At 50.1% G+C, this 17,143-nt stretch overlaps 1 protein-coding gene across 5 annotated transcripts in view; it reads left to right on the forward strand.

Moving 5' to 3' along the window:
- Positions 1-17,143, forward strand: part of TPST1 (tyrosylprotein sulfotransferase 1) — a 62,846-nt gene that overhangs the window by 19,627 nt on the left and 26,076 nt on the right. For 2 of the 5 annotated variants that reach the window (XM_078611962.1, XM_078611967.1), the window contains exon 2: positions 15,543-15,622. The exons of 1 other annotated variant lie outside the window; for it this stretch is intronic. The gene's annotated coding sequence lies outside the window, so the exon portion shown is untranslated. Of the gene's footprint in view, positions 1-3,253; positions 3,311-14,616; positions 14,707-15,542; positions 15,623-17,143 lie in introns of those variants that run through there. 2 more of the 5 variants (XM_078611963.1, XM_078611964.1) reach the window with 2 other exon arrangements.

Here is a 17,143-nt window from a genome sequence, read left to right on the forward strand (position 1 = left end):
AACTCTGGCAGCGAGAGAGAGAGAGAGCGGTGCACCTCCTCGTGTCAAGAGAAAATTACCCTGGAAGATGACGTCACAAAACCACTTATGACGTCACTGCAACAAGCGTCTTTCGCCATGCAGTAGGGGCACCCCCCCCCTCCATGCCCTGTAAAAAGTGTTCATAACACGTGGATCAAAGTCAAGTTGTTTGATTTTCAGAGTGGGATCGAGCTGAATTAAGTGAAAAATTCAATTCAATACGATGGGGCTTTTGTTGGGGTTCTTTGGTGACCGGGGCTGGTACAATTTGAATCACTGCGCTTGAGAAAAACAGCTGCCTGGACTCAAAATCTAGGATCTCACCTGGTATCGGGTGAGTGCTCTGACACGGTGTCAGATCCTTGGCGCAAGCTGGCCACCCCCATTATTTAAAAGCAAATTCTGTACCAAGCTGCGATGTTGCAGCTGTGCCCGCTGCTGCCACACGCACAGAGAGGTTGCGTTGTTTCTTGGCTCTCCCGTCGGTGGCAGCGCCACCGCCGGCACGTGCCCAGCGTCCCACAAAGGGGTACAGCTCACCCAGCGCGGTCGTTGATCTGCGAGGGAGTAAGTGGGCTCACTCTGTGCCTCTGCCATAATCAACAATTAGAGCCAGTCTAATCCACTTAAGGGAGACCGTTGAAATACTGTAAAATATACGTATTTCGTTTTCACCGTACACTATTTCTGATTTATTTGAAGAACAATTTTAATTTTTTTTTTGCAGAATAGAATCCTTCGTCGTGTCGCACGTACACGCAACGTGGGATCACTGGCGCTGGCTCGGCGGTTCGGTGAAGCTCCCCTAAGACGTTGGTAATGGGCCGTCCATAAATGACGTCACGCACCTGGGGGGGGGGGGGGGTCAGATTTTTGTGACGATGTGTGACGAGGCGGGGGGTGGGGGGGTTTGAGAAATGTGACGTCACGTCAAAATGCGCAACTTTAAATAAATATAGAATTGTTATAACAACACTAATTGTTATAACAACACTCCTACAACATCAGAGTGCAGCGCCACATTAACTATTGCTACTACAATGACAATAGTTTAAAGCGATTTGAAGCATGTTTTATTTCAAAATGGAAATATGGTTTTGGGGGGAGGGGTGCAGAGCTTTGTGACGTCATATTTGAGGGGGGGGGGGTCTGACTTTTTGCAACGCCGTGTGACGAGGTAGGGGGGGGGTCAAAAATCGTCCAAAATCGCGTGACGTCATTTATGGACGGCCCCTAATGAGCGACGACGTGAAACCCCCCCCCTGGGTTCACGGCCCCAGGCCGGGAGGATGGAGACACTCGATTCCAAGGAGGCTAATGCCCGTGTCGGACCGCACTGAACCATCGCCTCCTGCGGGGTTCACGTGGGCCGACGTTGGGACACCGATCCGGTTCAACGAGCGCGCGGTGTGTGCAGCAGACGCATCTCGCGTCAACTGTGCGCTCCGAACACAACAGTCCGTTGTTGTTGTTCTTCCTTTTTTTATTTTCCTTCTTTCTTCCTTCTCCATTCTTCTCCCTCATTCCTTCCTCCTTCTACTTCTTTATTCCTCATTCCTCCTTCCTTCTCCGTCGCCGCTTCCCGATGACCTGGGCTTAAACCCTGCAGAATCAGCCCAGGTAAGGGGTGGTTCCCCGTCGTCTGAAGAACAACAGGCAGCAGCAGCGGCGGCGGCGGCGCGCGAGAACGGCGCTCGGTGTTTCCGAGCGCTTTACTCTTAGGTTTTTTCGGTAAAGTCACGTAGGTAAAAAATAAAATTACTAAAAGTAATAATAGAAATAAAGTAAAATCATAAATCACGACGTATCGGAGGCAACACAAGTCTCCGTCATCAGGTGGGACCGTCACAGCTAAAATTACTGCATTCTGAGCGCTGTTTTTAAAAAGTTTTAGGTTCAACGAGCGTGCAATGTTTATGCAGAAAACAAATCTTGGGTCATCTGTGCTGTTCAGAACACGACGGTGGATTGTTTTTTCTTTTCTCCGTCTCCTCCTACTCGGTACAAACAAAAGAGCCACCGCGTCCGAATGAACGAGAGCCGTCGCTCGCGCTCGTGAACATTTGGAACATCTCTGTTGCAGTCATTAAAACACCGGTCCCCGTGCCCTCGGCGAGAAATGTTACAATCGTCGATGCGCCGCTATCGTGAAATTTGTTGGGGAAAAAACGAAAATTCTCCCTGTGGTGGTGGATGCGGTGGTATTTTGTTTGCACAATAGTGACTCGATTATAGAAAGGACGTTCTAAATAAACCCGCAGACTTTGCACGTTCGCCGTTTGCATTAAACCGCTGAGTGTGTGTGTGGTGTAATTTCGATTTAAAGCTTTCGTGACTGCAGGGATTCGTATTCTTGGTTCTTTCGGTAAAGTCACGTAGAAGATAAATAATAAAATAATAAAAATTTTACCCTTTTTATTTTTTACGTTTTATTTTTATAAGAAAAATAAAACATGTTTATTTTTTACGTTTTATTTGTATTCTTTTATTATTTCCCTTCTACGTGACTTTACCGAAAGAACCAAGAATATGTGTGTGGTGTGTGTAAATTGTTTTAAGTGACGTTTAGCAAAATGTAATTTTGTGGGTGGGGTCAAACAAGGTGGGGTCAAAGGGCAGGGTTCAGAGTCCAGTTTCAAAAGGCGGCTCAAATGGGCACTTTGCACAATGCCAACTGCTCACTTGTTGCCACGGTTTCCATGGCCACCGCATTTCGAGGCGCATAAGGGGCCGTCCATAAATGACGTCACGCACCTTGGGGGTGGGGGGGGGTCAGACATTTGTGACGATGTGTGACGTCACATCAAAATTCGCAACTTTAAATAAATATAGACAACACGTTCTACTTAATTAAATAGACTTTTTAATAAATGTTTTCTACAACATCAAAGTGCAGCACCACATTAAATACGCACTGCAATGACAATAGTTCAAAGCGATTTGAAGCATGTTTTTTTTGGTGGGGGGGGGGGCAGAGCTTTGACGTCATATTTGAGGGGGGGAGGTCTGACTTTTTGTGACGCCGTGTGACTGGGGGGGGGAGTCAAAAATCGCGTGACGTAATTTATGGACGGCCCCTAATGTATTAAAATCGCCTTTTAGTTACGACTTAAAACTATTTTTTTTAAATGTTCCATTCATCATTTGAAATTTCAGTGGAATTTTAAATCGTGTTTATCTCCCTCCGCCAAAAAAATGTCCCATTTTTCGCTCGCTTTTTGTACGTGCGCAGAATTCGTTCCGGAGGGGAAAGGCTGCCAGTGTGCGCAGGGAAGCTTAGCCGTGCGAGGTGAGAGCCACGGCGATGGTAAAGCACATCACAGGCAAAACAAGCGGGCGAGGCGGCCTGTCAAGGGAGCATCCTGCACTGCTGTGACGCTCTCCCGCCCCCCCCCCACCTCAGCCTCAAAGACAAAGATTCCCCCTATAGCCTTAACAGACTGTTGGGGCAAGTGCTGTTAGCGAGCACCTAATGAAGGCCGGCACGGCTCACGAGGGAGGTGGGTGGCCAAAGCCGCGCCCGGCCGCCTTTGTCTCCCCAGTGGTGATGTTTTGTGCACCACACCAGGTACTCGTTTGAGGCTGAGTTGACCTAGGGGAGGCACATGACCGGACCGGTTCAGATAATTGTCACCGGTGTTGGCCGTGAGCGGGAATTGAACTCTGGTCGCCGAGTTCATAGCGCAGCACACTAACCGCTACAAAGACAAAGATCCCCTGTATAACCTTAACATACTGTTTGGGCAAGTGCTGTTAGCGAGCACCTATGAAGACCAGCAGGGCTCACGAGGGGGGGTGGGTGGCCAACGCCACGCCCGGCCGCCTTTGTCTCCCTAGTGGCGACGTTTACACACTGCACCAGATCCTCATTTGAGGCTGAGTCGACCTATCGGACGCCCATACCCTGTTCAGATAATCGTCACCGGTATTGGCCGTGAGCGGGAATCGGAACTCGGGTCGCCGGGTTTGCAGCGCGGCACGCTAATCGCTACACTACCGCACGCGCGTGTGTGCGCGTGTGTGTGCGCGTGTGTGTGTGCGCACGCGCGTGTGTGTGTGTGCGCGTGTGTGTGTGTGCGTGTGTGCACGTGCTATTTTATTGCACACGGCGCGCGCACAACCAAATTTTCTCCTGAGCAGTGCTTGCAGCTGCTGCGCCGTTCTTAAACGGTATAAACAAAATACATTCGGACGTAAGTTATTACACAATATTTATACACTTTTTATACAGAAATTTTATACACTTACTGTCTCCACAATATTGATGCCCAGCATCATCTATGCTGTGCACCGCTGCCATCGCTGTTCATCGCTGGCTTTTTTTCCTCCGTAACAATTCGCGAATTTGGTGTTTTAGGGGTATGTGAGGGTCAGGACTTGCTGATAACAACCCTGTAAAGTATGAAGCAGTTTCTTGTCTAAACACACGGGACTGGGTAATAAATATCGCCGCCTTTAACTTGGCCTATGATTTTTTTTTATTGCCACAAATACAGTGTGCCCCATTTTTTCATTGAGTTTAGTCGAATTTACGACCCACTGAAGAATCGTGAGTCGGCATAAAAAATTGCTACAATTGCACATTTCGCATTGCGCACATTTCTGATGGCTATGCAAATGCCTACAGAGGCCTCCTAAGGAGGAGAATCGGTCCGAGACTCTTCACAACTCGTTCTGTGATCTCGCGTTTACACCGGGACTCATCTCACACATGGCGGTGGTGCCTTGCTCGCCGTGCGAGTTCCAGATCATAACATGGCACCAATGACAATATTATTATTCATTGAGATTATCGTGGTAATTTAAATGTCTTTGAAAAAAAAACCCAGTTATGTTGGGGGCTTGTTTGATAGTTTCTATGCTTTTGTTTTAGTATTTTTAAAAAAAAGCAGAATAATTGCTCATGCTGGCAATTTTTAAAAAGATTATTTACACTTGGTTGTACTCAATAGTCACATGGGGCTGTGTAAGTGTAAAACCCACAGCTGGACACACTGCATAGCTTCTGGGGATAACAGCAATGGATTTGCGATTTGCATGTCCGTTCAGATTATCGCGTTTGGGTATACGCTGTCTGGATATGGCAGTTTTACACGAGAGATAGTGTAAAGGGTTTTTGAGGTTACGGTTGTTGTGGGTTCAGTTTCTACACGGCCCATTTACGTGATAATTCGACTCCATCTACTTGATGTCTTTGCTATCAGCGTGCCCGCCACACGGATCTCTGCTCGTGTCCCAAGGCAAGAGTGTGTGTAATGGGTGGAGAGGTCTCGCCCTTGTCTCTTAATGCCCGCGTTTCTAATTGCGCGCCTCTGGCACGTGGCAGCGTGAATGGGGTGGCGAGTGGATTGATTCCCGTCGTCAAGGCCTTCGAGCCCAGTCGTTATCTCCTCTCCCTCTGGCTCCCCCTGTTTCTCTCCCCCTCCCCCCTTTCCGCCGGGAAGCTGGGCAGTCACAAACATTGTCCCAGTGCACAAAGTAGAAGGGGAAAATATTTCTAATTTAAATCCGTGCCCATTGGCCCGTGCGCATTGCAGCAGTAAATTGGTTTACCCCGAAGCGCTCGTTTTTTGGCCACAGTTCCCTCTTCCTCTGTATGCGAGGCCCTCCCTCGACTGCCACGAGCACAAAGACAAAGATCCCCCGTATAGCCTTAAAAAACTGTTGGGGCAAGTGCTGTGAGCGAGCACCTAAAATGAAGGCCGACACAGTACACGGAGGGGGTGGGTGGTCATCACTACGCCCGGCCACCTTTGTCTCCCCAGTGGCGATGTTTACACACCGCACCAGATCCTCATTTGAGGCCGAGTCGACCTAGGGGAGGTCCAAGACAGGTTCAGATAATTGTCAGTCGTGTTGGCCATGAGTGTTCGCTCATTAGCATTTTGCTGCGTGTGTGTATATGTGCACGCGTGTGTGCTTGGGAGCACACACGCGTGCACACACACACACGCGTGCACACACACACACACGCAGCAAAATGCTAACGAGCTGCTTGGAGATACCTGGAACGCCACGTGGCCTGGTTAATCTGTCAGCGGTGTCCGGTGGCGCGATCACCCTCATCCCTCAAACTACTCACCAGCGCTGGAATCATGTTGCTGTTAATTTAACTCTGCCTTTCGGCCTGGCCTTAACAGCCGCTGGCGTTCCGCTGTCAGCCGCAATTCTTCGCGCCATTTCAGGTCAACGTTGTTCAGAATTTAGTTTTATCCGTCAAGATGGTCATTAAAGCGGACACTCCCGCAGAAGATCGGGGTACGGTGACCCTGGAGCTCGCCAGGTGGGCGCTGTTCCTCACTCCATGTGACAGCACCGAGCCGGCACCGATAAAAGCCCCAAGTTCAAAACCTGGTCTTCTGCCCAAGATGATAATAACGCCTCGCTCTCACGGGTAGTAAGCCCGGTGGCTTCGGTCTGCACACAAATACCTGCGCTGGAAACAAAGATACTTTAATGTCCTCTCTGCTCGTTCTTCATGTTTCTATAAATACTTATGGGCAAATATAATTCGAGTGCTCCAGCTCAAATGCCATCACCATTCTCGCTAACACAGCCTAGAAAGCTAGTGTGTGTGTGTGTTGTGGGATAATATGTTGGCAGTAGCTCTTGTTTGGAGCAGCCAGTGCCAACCTAGTCTCTCGAGTTCCGATTAGAAATCTTAACTAATAAATAGTTTTTTAAATTAAATACGTGAACACGGTATGTTCGAGAGGGCCTGCTGCATGCAGAGGGGACGATCTTCCACCGACGAAATTCACACCGGGGCCTCTCCCTCCGTCTCGCCGTTCTGGGCGCGGAGTTCAGGGCCCCGTGGAGGGGGAGCGCGTTTCCGTTTCGGCGCCCCATTGTGACTTTCATCTGCCGCTCGCTTCTTGTCCCTACGTGATTTTCAACTGCCCAATTTAAGCAGCGGCTTTTGGCCAACCCATCGAACAAAGGCGGTCACCACATCGCGCGGCGCTTTCAGATGCACTTCTGCGGCCACCTGGAACGCTCTTCCTTCCTCTGTGCACTTTAAAATCATCTCGATTGAAAACTCATTTCTTTTAGAACTCCTTTATGCGTTTTTAGTTTGTCCTTCCCCCGCACCTCCGATTAGCACGGTTGTCTACGTACAGTGCAAACGAAGTTCAACATACATACTCGCATACAAGGGGTGCACACACAAAGGCCTTTTGCTTCGTCAGTAGGGACCGCGGCGTGGAAGGACACGGGCGTTGTTGTGACTGGCCTGTGTCCAGGCGTGTCGTCTATGGCAGTGACTGCATGGACAGCTTCCCGTTATCCCTGCGTCGCCTTGACGCCCCGCTGGGTGCAGCGTCAGCTCTTCCGCCGCGGTAAATTGAGGCCTTGAAAGCGCCGCTGATTGTGCATCATCAGCTCGTTATTCATGCAGCACGCGGCTGGGGTTTGGCGATTAGGCAGGCATGTGTGTGTGTGTGGTGGCGCACACGGGAGCTGCACTATGAACCCGGCGACACGAGTTGGATTCCCCGCTCACGGCCAACACCAGTAACAATTAATTATCTGAACGGGTCGTGGGCCTTCCCTAGGTCGACTCGGCCTCAAATGAGTACCTGGTGTGGTGCGTAAAACATCACCACTGGGGAGGCAAAGGCGGCCGGGCGTGCTGTTGACCACCCATCCCCTCATGTGCTGTGCCGGCCTTCATAGGTGCTCGCTCACAGCACTTGCCCGCTCGCAGCACTTGCCCCAACAGTCTGTTAAGGCTATATGGGGGATCTTTGTCTTTGGTGGCGCACACCTGTGATCCAGCGCAAGGAGGGAGGGGAAGGGGGTGGGTGAATCGAGTGGATTCGTGATACTCCAAAAAGCCGTGGGATTGTGTTGCTCTGCGATGGCAGTGCAGCCAGTGGGGTTGTGCACTGTGTCCGTGTAGACCAGGGGTGGGGAACGTCCGGCCCGCGGGCCGTATGAGGCCCCCGAAATCATTTGGTGTGGCCCTGCCAAGGTAACCGCAGGTGGGGCTCTAAATTCAATAAATCTAGGAGCAAACCTGGAAAAGCAGTTGCGAGTAGCAACATCATCAATACCGGCTAACATAATCACACGCCTCGCCAAAGAGAGAAGCAGTTCCAGCCATCACATTAGGGGCGAGTTAATTAAATGTTTGACCAAATAAGTTGATAATTTTGTATGGCCCGCGAATGAAGTTATAAATATCCAAATGGCCCTTGGCAGAAAAAAGGTTCCCCACCCCTGGTGTAGACTTTGCGGGTTTTAACCGCAAGCGTACACTCTCCGAGTGCTCCAGGTTGGACCCCCGTGCGAAAAACGTGCGTGAACGGAATTGGCCAAACCGTCTCGGCGATGCAGGGACCGCCCCGGAATGAGTCCCGGTATTCGGCGATGCTTCCATGGCTGAATAAATGTCTACTGCTGCTGCTGCTGCAAACTCGTGCCAACTGTCCGTACGAAGGTGGAGTGGACGATATCTAAGAGTGGCGTCCGTAAAGTTCACGTCAAAGGCCAGTGTGCGCACACTTTGGCAGCTGAAGGACAGTTTTATTTTCCCGCCGTCACGGTTCAAGGGTTCCAGTCGGGTAAGAGCCCCAGAAACCTGCTCACAGCTACTTTACTCTTCCTTGGCAAGCGCAGTGTTTGTCAGCAGAGTGCGATGAGACGTGACTGCTTGGCCTTCTGCTTTATTAAAGCGCTAAGGGTTTAGGCTGCAAGATTGTTTTTTCATTGTGCCCGCAATGAACTGTAGGCATGTACGTTGAACTTTTCTCATACCGTACGTAGCCAACCGTGCTAATCGGGAGGTTGCGGCGGAAGGACAACAAACTAAACACCAAAAGCAGTTCTCAAGCACTGCGTTTTCAATCTGGTTTTACAAGTGCATAGCCTCCAGTGGCTTCCTAATATTGGAAGGAAGAGCATTCCAGACGACCAATGGCTAGACAAAGCCGCTGCGAGGATGACCGGCGTATGCGTGATGGTTTATGTGCTCCTTGATGAACTACAACGCACGCCGCAGGGGTTTCTTGAAGGGGGTGAACGTGTACCTGATACCCGGACGGATGTGTGCATGCGGTGTGTGTGTGCGAGTATATAGAGTGGGCAGTGGTAGTGCAGCGATTAGTGCTCTGCACTACGAACCCGGCCACCTGGGTTCGATTCCCGCTCACGGTCAACACCAGCGACGAACATCTGAATCAGGTCCTGAGCCTCCCCTAGGTCGACTAAGCCTCAAATGAGTACCTGGTGCGATGTGTAAACATCGCCACTGGGGAGACCAAGGCGGCCGGGCGTAGTGCTGGCCACCCACTACCTCGTGTGCCGTGCCGGCCTTCATAGGTGCTCGCTAACAACACTTGCCCCAACAGTCTGTTAAGGCTACACGGGGGGGGGGGGGTGATTTTTGTCTTCGTGGCGAATGGCGGTTGTTGTCCTTGTTGTTGTTGTGCTGTGATTGGCAACTATTCTGTGTCGGGAAAGTTGATCTGCAAACACAAATTCGGCTTCTCCAAAAGCAGTCCCAACCCGCTCTCTCGCCCGCCTCCTTTATTTAATCCATTTTTGATTTCCGGTCCGGCTTTGACAGCTGCCCAGGATATAAATAATCGGCCGTGTTTTCCAAAAGGTCTCCCCTCAAATAGATATCTTGAATTATTTAGAGCTCTCGTTGTGCGCGACGTTTGCTTTGCTCGCGTCGTAGCAACCAATAGAAATGAACGACAGCTAAACGACCGAAGAGCTGAATGCCAAAAACAGGGTTGAATATAAAATAAAATAATAATTTTCACCTCCTTTGTCAGTCCATCTGGTGGATGGACTCCTTGTCAGGCATGGGGATTTTGTGACCATACCTTAGCGCGCTGTTCAATGTGGGTTAGTGAAGGGAGAGCACACGGACCGGTTCGAATATCACTCGCCACTGATGTTGGCCTTGTCCGGGAATCGAACTCTGATCCCCGGGTTCATCGCGCAAGTACTGTGCCACCATGGCACCCCGATGTACTTACGATCAAGTATTATAGTTTCCAGTGCACATCTCTGCTTGCAGGCAGCGGGAGAAAAAAAAAATAACAACAGTTGCGTTGTCTCGAGGTCACGGCAGTGGAGGGAACCGTTCTGACGACACGTTTATATTTACGCGATCTAACCCAAAAAACCTAATATTATGGGCGTTCTAAGATTGTGGCATAAACCAGATTGGGGGAAACTGGCTGCAGACTGTGGAAGGCAGGGGGAGAGAGACGGCTCTGCCCCGGCCTGTCGGCCACATCGTGACCACCCTGGATTAGCCAGGGACACTAGACTCTCCCTTTCCGACCTCCTTTCACCCCCACGCGCACAATAATCACAGGGAATCCATCAAACATCCCCAGAGCAGCATCCTCCCGGTAAATATCCTGTTTCTCCATTGGCTCGGTGCTGTGTGAGCAGGAAATGAGCACTTGGACTTTGTGGCGGTATAATGACGAAAATTAATGGCTGCAGTTTGAGAACACCAGGCTCCTTTTCCCGACGTCGCTTTCCAAAACGTTTTAAATGATAGTTTTGCATGCGCAGCTTCCGTGGGTTTTTTTATTTGTACATTCATTTTGTGCCCGTGTGATGGTAACCGGCAACTCTGCGGTGCATTATGGGTGACATGGAAGGCCCCTTTACCACCGCCGCCACACGGCGCAGCTGATGGCAGCCCAAAAAAGATTTCTCGTGGATGCGGTGTGGCAAGCGTGCTGGGACATGGGTATGAAGCGGTAATGGGGCTTATTAAGTGCGGTCTTGTCTGTGAGCCCTTGCGGTGTTGGCTTACTGCTCTCTGTCAAGGGGACCATTTCCCAAACTCCTATAGACGTATACGCGAAGCTGAGCAATGTCCGGTTCAGAATCTTTTTCAAGGGCGACTCGACTGACGGACAACAATGTGCACCTTCGTGCCGTCGCCACGACTGAACATAACTCTGATAATCGTTTTTTTCAGAATTTAATTGGCGTGCGTGTTGCACGCTTTCCCGTTTCCCCCCTCCGCCCCCGATCCGGCATTTGGCTCGAGAAGCCACCGTCAGCGCGGTGGTGAGCGTCTCGTTGTGGACGTGGTAGTGATGGACGTGCCGGTCGCAGCAGCTTCCTTTCCGACACAGCAATTGGCCTTTGGCTTTCCGGTCGCCAGCTTGCGCAACAGCATTGTCTCCAGCGCAGGATGTCCCGAAGCTGGGGCCTTTGCTTGCACACCTCGCCCACGCTAGCCCATGCTCGCTCGCGTAAAGCTCGCCCTCGCACGACACGGCCATCCTGCCATTGGGAAGTAGAGAAACCAGAAAAAGGAAGTCGCCTCGTGACAGCCAACTGTGGCGCAATGCTGCATTCGCAACTCCGCACGAGGCTTGCTTCGTATTTACTTTATGCTTTAAAAAAAAAATCACAATCACCCCTAATTGTGCCCTGAATTCATCGGATCTCAGAAGCTAACGTGGGTTCAGCTTACTTAGTGGTTGAATGGGTGACCACCTTGACTTGCCAGGCATCGTAGGTGTGGAATTGTGAGGTGGCCAGTAGACAGCATCCTTGAGTTTGGCACCCTCCTTTGTGGAGTCGGTTTTCTCAGGATTCATCAATTTGCTTCCACACGAACCCAGATGCCCATGAATGGGATAGAGCCTACGCAGGACCCTCCGGGGAAACGTCTTGAAACTCCAGAGAGGCTATAATGTTTGCATAACGCTATTATTTATATTACTTCACTTTATCCAGGAAATCCTTGTTGCTGATGTTTTAGTTTGGACGTCTCTGCAGTCAATGCTCTGGCTGTCGGCACAGCTTTTATGGCGTTGGCGGTTTGTTTACTATCGCTGTACAGTAATCAAGGTCAAGAGGACGTCATGCCGTCAATACCACCACGCCAGCCATCACTTTGTTTCTCCTGTTAGATCTCCGTTTCTTTCGTGTGAAATTGAAAGCCGGCCTTCAAGCTCCGCTCTTAAAGAGTTCTCGTGGTTTTTTTGAGTTGGCTGTGAATGTGAAGTTTAGAAAAAATGTCGTTCAGACGAAACAACTGCTGCTGCCGGCTGCATCATTGCTGCCTCGTTAGCAGTCTCCGTTCACCGTATCTTTGTTGTCGGCGTGCGGTGACGACTCTCTCTCTCAGGTCATTGCTCTGGACTGTTATACAATTCGTGGCCTGTGTTTCTCCCTCGGATGTCGCATTGTGCTTTTGGGTTTTCGAATTATAAAATAAATGTAACAAAAATAAAACTGTTTTTATTTTAACAGGGTAAGACCCACCTGAGCCACATAGCTCCTTTTCAGAAGCAACCTGGCCACAAATGATAGCTCAACAAAGTTCTCACGTGGACATTTATCGCACACCAAATACTCTAAAACGCGCGATGTTGATTCTGAACGCAGGAGGGAAGAACTGGAGGGCCCAGGGAAAAATTAATGCGACTACGGGGAGAACATGCAAACTCAGAATATAAAGGCGTCAGGATCGGGATCTCACCACTGCTGGAACGAGATGGAGAACGAGGCTACTGAGAATGCAGCTGTTACAAAAAAGGGAAGGATGTAGGACGTAGCATGGCTGGACGATGTTTTATGAAGTGGTGGTGGGGGGGGGCCGTGGAAACTTGGAGCCCCGAATGGGCAAATATAACTCGGATGCGGTGCCAAGTTTTGGCGTTTGAAATGCAGCCATTCACACTCTGTTCGTGAATGTGCGTGTAGATTTTGGCGAGGTTTGTTTTGTGACAATTTGTTGATGTTAACTGCTTCGCTAATACGCCAGAACACATGGTCACATTTGTTGCAGGAAGTGTGTTACCTGCTGTGCACCAGAACTTGTTATCTCTTCATGGAAAGGTTTTCTCTGGGCATGCTGGTTTTTTCCCACTGCATTATTTTTCTTCCAAACACGGTTCGGCTAAACATTCCCAACCTTCACATGTATTTTGATACCGAGGCAGGCATTTACTTGGCAGAATGTATTACATTATTCCTGACTGAATTACTAAATTATTACTGCCTGTGTAACAATGCAGTAATAAAGAATATACGATGCCACTCTCCCCATTGATTAAGAAAGCATTTGTAGACTGTCACTGCCACTCTTCATCGAACCTCAGAAAGCATCGAACTACAGTGGAAAAATACCTGGGAAATCTGCCTTGCGATCTAACAAACACTGGATCCAAGACTATTCCTCTCAACTACCACCTAGGGCTCTACCCTGCCACGCAAACGATGCTCCGCTGTGAACTGCGTCCGCACAGCTCACCGAAGGTGCGGCCACCTACTCCGTACATGCAAGATAGAATAATCTCCAACGTGTCTGCGGGAGGCACCAACACAATAAGCCATTTGTCCAACTCGTGCTCGGGAGGCCCGCGTTGAACAAATTCGCCGTCTCGTGAAGCCATCGGCCGGATTTCAAATGTCGACATCGAATTACGGTTGCTACGTAAAATGTCATCCGTACAACAGAAGAAGATGTACTGTGCATATACTTTAACGCGTAGGTTTTTTGCAGCCAACACGATGATCCATGTATGGTTTTGGGAATCTGGTGCTCGATTTCACCCGAGTTCGCTACCCGGCGCAAGCTCGGAGCAGTTCGGGTGAAACGCCGTCGTACGTTGAATTCGTTCGTGAAATGTCTTCTAGCTGCCAGGTGAGGGGTAGCTTTATCAGTCAAAATTTGATGTGTCGGCACGTGTAGATAAGTAAAAAGTCTCTGAGTTGACTTTGTTTGTAAATGTATATCCGGTAAACGTAAATGTAGAAAAAGTATGACGAGCGCATTGCAAACAGCCTTGTTTCTCATCAACGTTTCTGTTGTGAGAGTATCCGCGTTGGAGCAGACTTTACCGTATAGGAAAAAAAAAAGATTTCTGCCCGCAAAAAGCAATGGCATGAATTGTTTCGAATTTCACTTTGGCATGACAATGCTTCCATGAAAACGTAGCCATTTAATGCATACAGGGAGAAAAAGGAAGCGCTCCAATCGGTTATTCTACGCGCCTGTTCCCTGGTTACCTGCACACCTGCGCACCTGTAATTTCCTCTGCAGGTTGACCTGGCGCTGATTTAGTGACCGCAGCACCGCTCAATCTTCTTCCGCAAACACGGCAGCGATAAAGCGGCACCGTGGCGGCGTGCGTGCGTGCGTGTTCTCGGCTTACGTTGGCAAACAGCGGCGAGAGCCTGCGGTCCGGCACCGCAGCCTCCCCGTCGAGTGACTGCTTCGGAGCAGCTGTGGGGCCCAAGGGCAGGTGTGGGTCACGGCACGAGAGAAGGGACCGGCGTGGTAGCCGTGTGTGTGTGTGTGCCGATGTATGTTGAACTTCTTTCGCACCGCTTGTAACCGGCCGTGCTAATCGGCGGTGCGGGCGGGAAGGACAAAAAAACTAAACCGAAAAATAGTGTGGTGTATGCTGGGCTAGGTTAAAGTGTGATGTAGGTGAGTGTGGTGGGATATCGTGGTGTATGCCGGGCTAGGTTTACCACGTGATTTTATATGCAGACTGCGATCTTTTTTGCATCTTCGCCGCGGTTTCCATTCACTCGTCACAGCGGCGTGCGTCCTGCCCACGTCCGTGCGCTTCTCTTCATAATTACTCTTCCCCCCCCGCCCTCTCCACCGGTCCTGTTGTATGCCGTGCTCCGCCACGAAACGTCTTGGTTACTGCCACCACCTGCGCCCGAACGTAACGGGTAAACATCCGCGTCCTCCGCGGCTCGCCGTGTTTGTTTTCGAGGGCGTCCCTGAAATGTTGAAGAGCCTGGCAAGCGGCAAAGCCAGAGAGAGATTGATTTGTTCCCCCCTTCTCTTAAGTCCACACACGCTCGGGCGTCAGGGGCGCGCACGCAGCAGCCGTGCCAGACGCATCTTCGGAGGCATCTGGCAAGCACGCTCCTCTTTGTCCGAGCGCGAAAGCCGCTTGCGCCGGTCTCTCTGACCCCGCCGTGCGCGCGCTCGCTGCGCGTGTCATCGCCGGGCACGCTGGGGGATTCTTCGATGGGCCCCGTCGCTGTGGCTGCTCGCTAACGTGTGGCGCTTGATTTGACGGTTTAAACAAACTTGACGGAGCTTAAATTTCGATTTAAAGCTTTCGTGACTGCAGGGATTCATCTTCTTGGTTCTTTCGGTAAAGTCACGTAGAAGGGAAATAATAAAATAATAAAAATAAAACATGATAAAATAATTCTCACGACGGCTGCTTGCGTTGTTGCTGAAACGTCGTGAGATTTATTTTATTATGTTTTATTTGTATTATTTTATTATTTCCTTTCTACGTGACTTTACCGAAAGAACCAAGAAGTTGACAGAGCTTGATCGCGACGGGTTACTTCCAGCTCGTAATTTTGACACGCGTATCACCGGCACCAATATTGTGTTGCGTTTCTTTCTTGTTTTGGCCGATTTGCAGTCCTGGGTGGTCTAGAGATGTTGAAACTAAGTTCGTTGCATTGATAAAAGGCGGTGAGCTAATGGCACCGTTGTTATGCTCACTCTGTGTCTCCCTGTGCCCTCGCCTTTCCTTGTGTAGACCTGACACGGAGCCACCGTGAGCTCATCCCCGGCAGAGGAGGCATGCCCTACCAGAGCCCATACGGCAGCGATTGAACGGTACGAGATGCACGGCCCATCGTAGCATTCACCACTGCCCATACAATAACCGAGCCGGTACTCTTAACACCAAATAGAAACCTTTTGCAAGGAATCAAGTCTGCATTAACCACACGTACTTGTGGTGAACATGCACTGACAATATACGTATTGTCTTGGAAACTTATTGACCTACACTAGAAATGGCACGTTCGCTCCCGTTACCCAACGATGGACCGCAGAGGGTTTGCTTCACCTCTCGCCACTTTATCTCAAATGATGCCTCGGTTTTTCCCAAAGGTTCTGCCTCAACAGGATTTGTAGTCCAGCGTGTGCCCCCTCCGCCGCTGGTACAATCCGTTTTGCTATTTGGCCCGTATTTAAATGACGTGAACGCGCGCATAAGGCAAACCCGAAACGTCGCAACGTAACAAACCTGCACTCGCCCCTACACACCGTCGTCTTTGCGTCCGTCACTACAAGCCTTGTATCGTTGAGAACAGTACTCGTGTATCGTGCCAAGTTGCACAATCGTACATCATTTCAGTCCTCGTTTGAGGTCTGCACGCCACGGTACATTACTACGACAGGAGTGTGAATACTGGGTCTGGGGGGGGCAGGGGCGTCTCGAACGTAACCCCCCTTGTATTCTCTCAAACGGAGTTCGCGCTGCGCTGCATTTTTAACCTTAAACGCCTCGTCTTGTTCTCGTTCTCTGCAATATCGGACGCTTTTTGTTTTTGGTTGTGACCCATCGTGCGTACGCAGCGCCACGGATCTGCCGTCTAATATAGCCGGGCAGCTGGCAAAAAAACTGGATCCATCAGCCGTGTAACAATTACCAACTTAAACTTCTCGGAGCGAGGGGTCCGGGTGTACTGTGATGTGTTAGTTGCTCTGCAGCAGCAGTAGCAGCAGCAGTGGTCCTGCTCGCCACATCCGCCTGCGGTTGGATGAGAGTAAGCTTTTTTCCCTCCCATCTCGTTCGCCGCATCTACGAATGCATGAGACTAAAATAAGATTACTAAAGAAAGGCCATGAGCAGGATACGTGAAAAAAAAATTAAACGGACGTGTGTGTATTTTTTTTTTACGCGCCCTATTGGTTTTTCACAAATGGTGTTTACTCACTGAACAGCGTGTGCTTGCACAAAGAATGAGTTGTAAAGCTGGTAACATTGCTCTCCGTGTGCCCGTATGCACGTTGAACGTCTTTTGGCTCCGCACGTAGCCAACCGCGCTAATCGGAGGCGCGCCATCGGCGGGACGGGGCACCCCAAGGCACGTGGCGATGGCTTTTAGCAGTGCGGGATTAAGCTAGTGCGGGGCCTGTAGCATATGTTTACTTGCATAGTAAAGTAATTGTATTTTTTGCATTTGCTATACAGCCAGATAATACGACAAATCGCTCACCTTAAACACCCAGTTCATAAAAGTTGAAGGCGGTATAGTACTATAGTAATAGAGAAAGTTCAGAATCACTGAACCGGAATTGATCATTTGAAAGCATTTAGCGCGGGGCCCTTGAAAGTGCGGGGCCCGT

The sequence above is a fragment of the Lampetra planeri genome, chromosome 37 (assembly GCF_965212315.1).
Source record: "Lampetra planeri chromosome 37, kcLamPlan1.2.h2, whole genome shotgun sequence".
Taxonomy (NCBI): Eukaryota; Metazoa; Chordata; class Hyperoartia; order Petromyzontiformes; family Petromyzontidae; genus Lampetra; species Lampetra planeri.